The sequence below is a fragment of the Grus americana genome, chromosome 2, assembly GCF_028858705.1.
Source record: "Grus americana isolate bGruAme1 chromosome 2, bGruAme1.mat, whole genome shotgun sequence".
Lineage (NCBI taxonomy): Eukaryota > Metazoa > Chordata > Aves > Gruiformes > Gruidae > Grus > Grus americana.
Window position 1 is genome coordinate 39,683,406 of NC_072853.1, and position 7,397 is coordinate 39,690,802.

The window sequence follows — 7,397 nt, forward strand, 5'->3', positions numbered from 1 at the left end:
ATCTTACCACACTAAATGACTTAAAAGTACAGCACAATAAGTAGCTATTCTGTTCTGTACAACTCATCACACAATTATCTTAGTGCTTCATTAAATCATTAATTCCCAATCTGCACCCAGAGTATTCTTCTCTCTTGTTTCTCATACATCTTTTGAAAGACAAATACTCTGCAGCAGGGATGGTCTCGCTTGGGGTCTCTGATAAGTCTCTGCCTCAGTGGGACCTTAACTTCTGAGGAGCACAATTACAAAGAACAGCAGCTCATTTGATCTGAGATTTGATATAGGTGTCAGCTCCATTTCAAGTCTCTTTTCACACACTCATGTTGAAAAGTCAGCTGCATTACTTTCCAGGGTCACCCAGGTAGCAGCACCTCAGACTGACGCCTCCCTTTGCACATTTCTTCATGGGCTGATAGACGGCCTCTATGCTCCCAAACTTCAAAACTATTTGTTCAAATATCTGCATTACACAAACTTTTTCCTGCTCTGCTTGTAAATTGTTCTGGTGGAACTGAGGATGGAGGAAGAGGGAAGGACCGAGAAGTACCTTCCAACCTTAAAAAAAAATAAATAAAAATTTGAAACTGAATTTCTCCCAACTGAAAAAGTTTTTTATTCTTTGTAATCATCAGAACTGTAGGTTTTAAGATCAGCAAACCCCTTCAATTATAAAAAACCCAAACAAAGCCACAACACAAACTTAGCTCCATAGTGAACCAACATACAAACACATAGCGAAACAGAGTACATCTGGACAGTGTTTCCTCAATTTCCTTTCACCTTAGGCTTTGTTGGCGTGTTTGCTCCCTGCAGGTAGAAATATCACACAATTCCATCTGTTTCTCATTTTCTTTAAAGACTTCCCATTACCCCTCCCACTTGTTCCAACCAAATGAACCAACAGCTCATTGTTCTTTCACATGCCATAGGTATGATTAACTGAATTGCAAGGAATGGGAGGAAAACATCAAAAGAAAAAGAAGGTAGAAAGTCAAAGTGTTCTTTCAAGTGAATTTTCTGTTGCAGAGAAAGCAGGTAGGCTCACTGAAGGAGATTCAAGTTCCTCAGTCACAATCTTACCCTTAGATCTAAAGAAAGACACTAAATGAGAAACTCCATCATGGCGTAATGGTGCAGAAAAGCTGTGTTTAAACAGAGACTTTTTCAGTCTACCTAAAAAGTCCTGAGCACCGTTAAGACAGATTTGGCACAGAGAAAGCTAACTAGAACTTGCAAGAGAGTTAAGCAGTGAAAGCGTTCAAAAGACAGCTTGTGTGGGAAACCTTCAGTATTTTTTAAATCTAATGTAGAACTTACTTAATCATATTTCATTATCTTGTCATTTAATCAGTATGAGGATAAAAAAAATGATGCAACTTACCAGTATAGCCTGCTCCGAAGACTAACAATTATTCACAGAAATAAACTAGTAACTGAGTAACTTCTTCAGATAAGCAACTTAAAATAAGCAAGACTAGAAAAATCACTGACCGTGAAATCAGCTGGGGAAGTCTAGTAAACAGCAACGATGACTTGGGGCAGGGGAACGGCCTATGCACTGAACACAACTAACCTTCAAAGCCTTGGTAAACACATGGCTTATTTACAGAAAACATGAAATAAGGAACTTTATTCTGGAGCGCAAGTTAACTCTAAGACTGTAAACTGATGTAAGGCCAAGAGAAAAATCATACTGTTAAGAGAAAAGTGGATGAGATATATACAAGATAAATAAAAAAAAAAGCAGGAAAACCCAGGCTGACCAAACTAGGAGTTCGACTGGACTATGTGAACACACTGAATTTTAATTCTTTGCTTAAAGATTCTTCCAGCATCTGAAAAGCTACAGTGAAGTGTGAGCGAAGAATCAACTTCACAACATGCTCAGCTGTTTAACATCCTTTGTCTCGTACAGCTCTTAGTTCTCTTTGGTGTTCCAGCATTTCATCTACTTCCCAGGACAAGTATTCCTGACTCAACCTTTGACTTTCAGTTTTGCAAAAAAATCATTAATACTCACTAGCAACCCAAAGAGCAGATACGATAGTTATTTATTAACATTTAAAATAAGCATAAATTTCAGGAACTAAAAAGTTCTCTGAATTGTTCTGCATCTGGTATTCTTGAAATCAAAGATCAATACAACTGAAAGACCAAGCATTATCATAAAATATGAAGTTGAATGGAATACAGCTCAAGTTAATAGCAATTAAGTTACATTAACTTGAAGAAATTAAATACAGTTTCACACGTTTTCTGATGAAGCACCACACTCACAAGACCCAGCGAAGCATCTCATGAGATCTAAGCTTCAAACTGGTTAAGCAGTTGAAAACAAATTGGCAGCCAATTGAAGCAGAAAACAAAAACAAGAAAAAAATTACGGTAAGAATTAACTAGCAAAGTTTTCCAGAGAACCAGCAGAAGAGGGATAGATTTAACATCCAATGTATTCCAGTCACACAGCATAAACATCTGCATTTTAACCAATTTAACAATTCTGTATTCCTGGAAAAAGAGATCTCAGTTCTTTCATCCTCTGTTTTACATAGCTGCTCACCTGAACTGATGCAAATATTTGTAAGATTCTTGGGTAATATTGAACAGCAGCTGCATAAATTAATGCTTGCAAAATAAAATTTCAGCCTTTTTTTAAAAAAACCCAGTAGATATACAATTACAGTAGATAATTAAAGATCCACAACCTTTTATCTTACCCTTTTGCTGAAATGTAATAGCTCAGCTCAAAACTAAAAGCTAAACCTCCATTTAGCTTGCTCAAATGCTTAGTTTTGAAATTTTTATGCCTGGACTAAGCATAAAGCAAGGATTTCTTTTTTTAACATCTGAGGTTCTTTCAGATGTTTGCAGAACAGGAAAGAAAAGATGCATAAATTCAGAGTTCAAGATAGAAGTGTAATGTTTCACATATGAGGGCACAAATCAAGACAGCTGGATCATCTGAAAGCCCACAAGCTCAACTTAAAACACAGTCATCAATCTAGAGTATCTTGTTTCATTTTACACGAACATCCACTTCACTCTCAAGATGCACGTAAACTTGTGCAGGCAGATGAAATGTTATAGTATCTGAGTGGATGAAATTCAAAACAACCAAAAAAAAAGTGGTAAAGTTTCTCAAGCATTACAAACTAATTTTACAGACAAAGGAAGTTAATTCAGTATTAAGATAAGTGCAAATGCACACAGGATATGCAAACAGCTTATAAACTCTCACTGTTAACGCATCGGTTATCACCAACCACTAAAATTCAGAACACTTAGAGTGGACCCTTGTATTTAAAAAACTGTATGCCCTTTACAATTCCAATCAATCACACTCCTTTGCACCTTCTGAATAAAAATGCTGCAGAGTTAACTTAAAAAAAACCCAGCATACACCACATGGGAGAGTGAATTAATCCAGTTCTTAAAGCAATATTTCTCTATTTACATTGTGGCAAACAGGCTGAGACAAGCTAAACTCGGCCAGGAGATTTCCTCTCTCCAAAGAAGGAAATAAGTGAAGTCAGGAACATTTTTTTTTTTTGTAGACTGAAAACAAGCATCCAACGTCAGGCTTCCCTCGTGGGCATCCAAAGGAAGCAGCAGACAAAAGACATGACAGCGGAGTCTTCCCAGAAAGGGTAGGGAAGTGGGGAGGAATGCTTACTTAGATGGGAACAAGGAATTTACTGCCTCTTGAATGTCTGACTAAGAACAGATTTCTGGAGGAAGATACTGGAAGACCCACCCATTTGCACTCTGCTTGCAGTGTGGCAAAGCAGTTTCTTGTGAAATAACTTACGGAAATTGATTGGAGGAGACATCTGACTGGTGTTTGACTTCTGTTTGTCAGATTTCCACTTCTAGGGAAGGACAAGGTCAGAAAAGACTAGGTAATATGAACATTATGCATACCCTTATATTAATAAACAGCAAGTTTTATTTTTAATATTTGGCTTAGAGATCCCTGGCCACTCCAAGTATCATTAATAAGAATGTTTCAGGATCATTATGTGAAAAGAAATACTGTCAAAAGTCTGGACTGGATACAAATTTAACTTTGTGAACTGAAAGGTCCATATTCATCCTATTAAAATGCAGTTTATTAAAATATATAAAGTAGAACAGACAGTATAGAACTGATGTTTTGTGGAAAACATCAGCTGTACACTAACACTGTAATTTTATATGAGGCCAAACTCATTTACTTAAAATTCCTATGATCCATAGAAAATTCTTTCCTCTCCCATGCTAAACTCTGGTAGACGCGTCAGGCTGAAAATAGAATAAATAAGCATGTGAACAGGTTACTTTCACTGAAAGTTTCAAACAGATTGAGTAAGATCAAATGGTCAATTCTCACGCCAAAGAATACTCATCTAAGTTACCATACTCTAATGCACACAAAACCAAACAAAATTTAAACCAGGTTTTGCTGCAACTGAATGGAAAAGAACTGCTCTCAATCTCTCTGGATTTATCAGTAAATTATATGGATCTTCACCTGGCAAAAGAATAAACACGACACTGAAAAAATGGTGTGTATTTCCTTAACAAAGTGGCTGGAAAAATGAGTTCAAACGGCTTTGAAAATAACATAAAATCCATTCCTAAAGGATTATTTGTATTTGAATGTCTAGAATTATTCATTTAAAAATCAGTGCTGCAGAAAATTCAAACACTGTCCACATGGGATTTTCACTGTGCTAGAATTAAATATCTTTCTGGTGAAAGAGCCACTAATAATTGCGAAAAATATATGTAACTGCTACCTACAGAATTAAAACCACTGTTGCTTCAACTCAGTTCAGCCAGGAAAGATACACTGATACCTGTACATGAAAATAGTTTGTTTAAAATTTCTTTTTTAAGGAATATCTTTCAAGCGTGTAAATTCTCCTATGATACAGAAAGCACTTCAAAATAGAACTTTGACTAAACAGTGACAAATATTTAAGATGCTTCCTTCTAAATATTAAGTTATTTGCACTTGATCAAGAGCTCGACATTATCTTTTGCTTGGTGCCACAGTTTTGTCTGGGACAAGAATCATTTCAGCAAGGGGCTTTTGTATCCAAATTTTGCAGACAGTGCATTATGAGGCTGCCAGAGTATCCAAAAAGAAGAAAACAGAACAAGAGGATGTATAGAAGCAACTTTTTGATAAATTAAGCCTAGAATAGCAAAAGACTGGAAGCAGTGAAATTCGTCTAGTTGTGGATATCAAGTTTTTCCCCATCAGAGTCCCTCAAAATAAAGTGGTGCCCATGTTTTCCTTAAGCCAGCAACTTAAGCATTCAACTAACAGGAAGTATTTATTGTCAAAGTCAAATACCAAAAACCCTGTGTTAAAGATGCTGATGTTACAAAGTCAAGAGACATTCGGAGGTTAGCAAAGCTCATACAACTTTAATTTGTCCCACTTGTGTTGGTAGGAGAAGCCTTTCAGCAATAACTTTTCTATATGAATTCTCAGGTCTCTTCAAAGCAGAAAAAGTCATCAAAATGGAAGATACTCGGGATTTCTTTCCTCCTCCTGGTATCACTAGATGTGTCTAATAACATCATATCTCACTGTACGCCACTGACACCTTATGCTGAACCCAAAACTGGTATTTTTTTTCTTGGGGAGCCTTTCCCAGTTTTAAACATTCTGCTGCATGTCTGGTTCACCAACCCATAGGCGTGTAGTTACAGTGCAGGTCTATTCAACAATGGGTACCGGCTTCTGGAAGGACAAATCTCCTTCCTTCCCCTCCCACCATCTCCCTCCTAAACATCTAACCTCAGAGAAATGCTCAGACCGTTAAACCAGCAGAAAATTGAACTGGCTCAGTATGGACCACAGGAAAACAAATGCTGGCACAATGGAGGAGGCATCACGAACAGAAAAGGGGTTCCACAACAACTTCACTGTATTGAAAAATCAGACCAAAAAATGTATTTCTACATTTATTTGAGACATTAAGCACCATTCCTTTTCTTTCTGGAGGAAAAGAACTCGTGCATAAGGAAGCTGAAGGCTAGAAGTTTCACATGTCCATTAACTAGTACAGCACTCCATAGTTGATTTTACAATGTTATATACTATTTTTACACTACTTTATATGCACATAAAATTCCTTTTAATTTCAGCTGCACACACTAAGCTCTCAGCAGTCGGTAAATCGGTCGCAACATGACTAACACCATCAGCAATGAAACTCTTCTATTTGTAGATTTGCTAACAATCCTGGAACAGTGTAAGAACTGTCACAGCTCTCTAAATGTGATCACCTCCTTCTCTCACAATCCTGTCTCATTTTCCAAGCTTTCAAAGTCTGCAACTGAGTGATGAACCCATTTTATACTAAACCTGATTCAATCCAAGAGCAATGCTCATGCTATTAGAGTGAAAGAGGCAAGGGGTAAAGCAGGAAATATTAACAAAGCCTGCAAAAATATGAATACTGCAGTGGAAGCAAACCAAGGTTGCACATGCAATCAATTCTTGAATGCCTGACTCTTAACAGTAGCTTTCTTTTAACTGGAAACTTCTGTGCATTTTCATAAGATATTTTTGTAACAGAGAAGCAGAAACATGCTGATCCCTTGAAGGATCATCAGGACAACATTCTTTGGACACAACATCAACCTTTGCCACTTCAACTGATCAATGACAGTTGGAATAATAGGCAGTAATCCATAAATCAGCCATCAGAGGGAAACAAATAGCTATAAAACCTGTTAGCAAGAAACAGAAATGCATGGAAGCAGCAATTTTTGGGCTCAAGCCAAATTTCATAGGGTTTGGGCTTGAAACCTTTATCTCCTAATCTCCTCTTACAATATGCACTTTGCTTATCCCTCCCTTATCCCACTCTGCATTTAAGTGAGATTGCTTCTTTTCTCAAAATATGGGAATGGCTTCCCTTTTGAGCTTCCAGAAAACTAGCAGTAAAAATTAAGATTCATATCTGCTACTCCGCAGTCTCAAACAGTATTTTTAATAATAAGCAAGAAATAAGTGTACTGAGCTTTTTGTGTTTGCAAGGTTAGAAGTGTGCAAGGGGCTTAAGAAGAGAGAAAGTAAAATATAGCAAAACAGTCTGTATTCAAAACAAACCTTTGCCACTTAAGCTCCAGAATTTTGATTGCCAGAATCTGTAAATGTAGGACTCAAAACACAATATAAACATTTGTGTTGGACAGTAAGACATGAAACATGTTCAAATAATATGTGGTATTGCTATTTTAAGCTATAACATATCTGACTTCTACATTGCCGTTCTAAAAAGAGAAAGCTATCCCTGGAGTTTGGTACAGGCTGTTCAGTATTTTGTACAGTCAATAAAGCCGCTTAACTTTTTTTTTTAATATTCTCTTCCAGCAGATTGAATGTGTTGCTA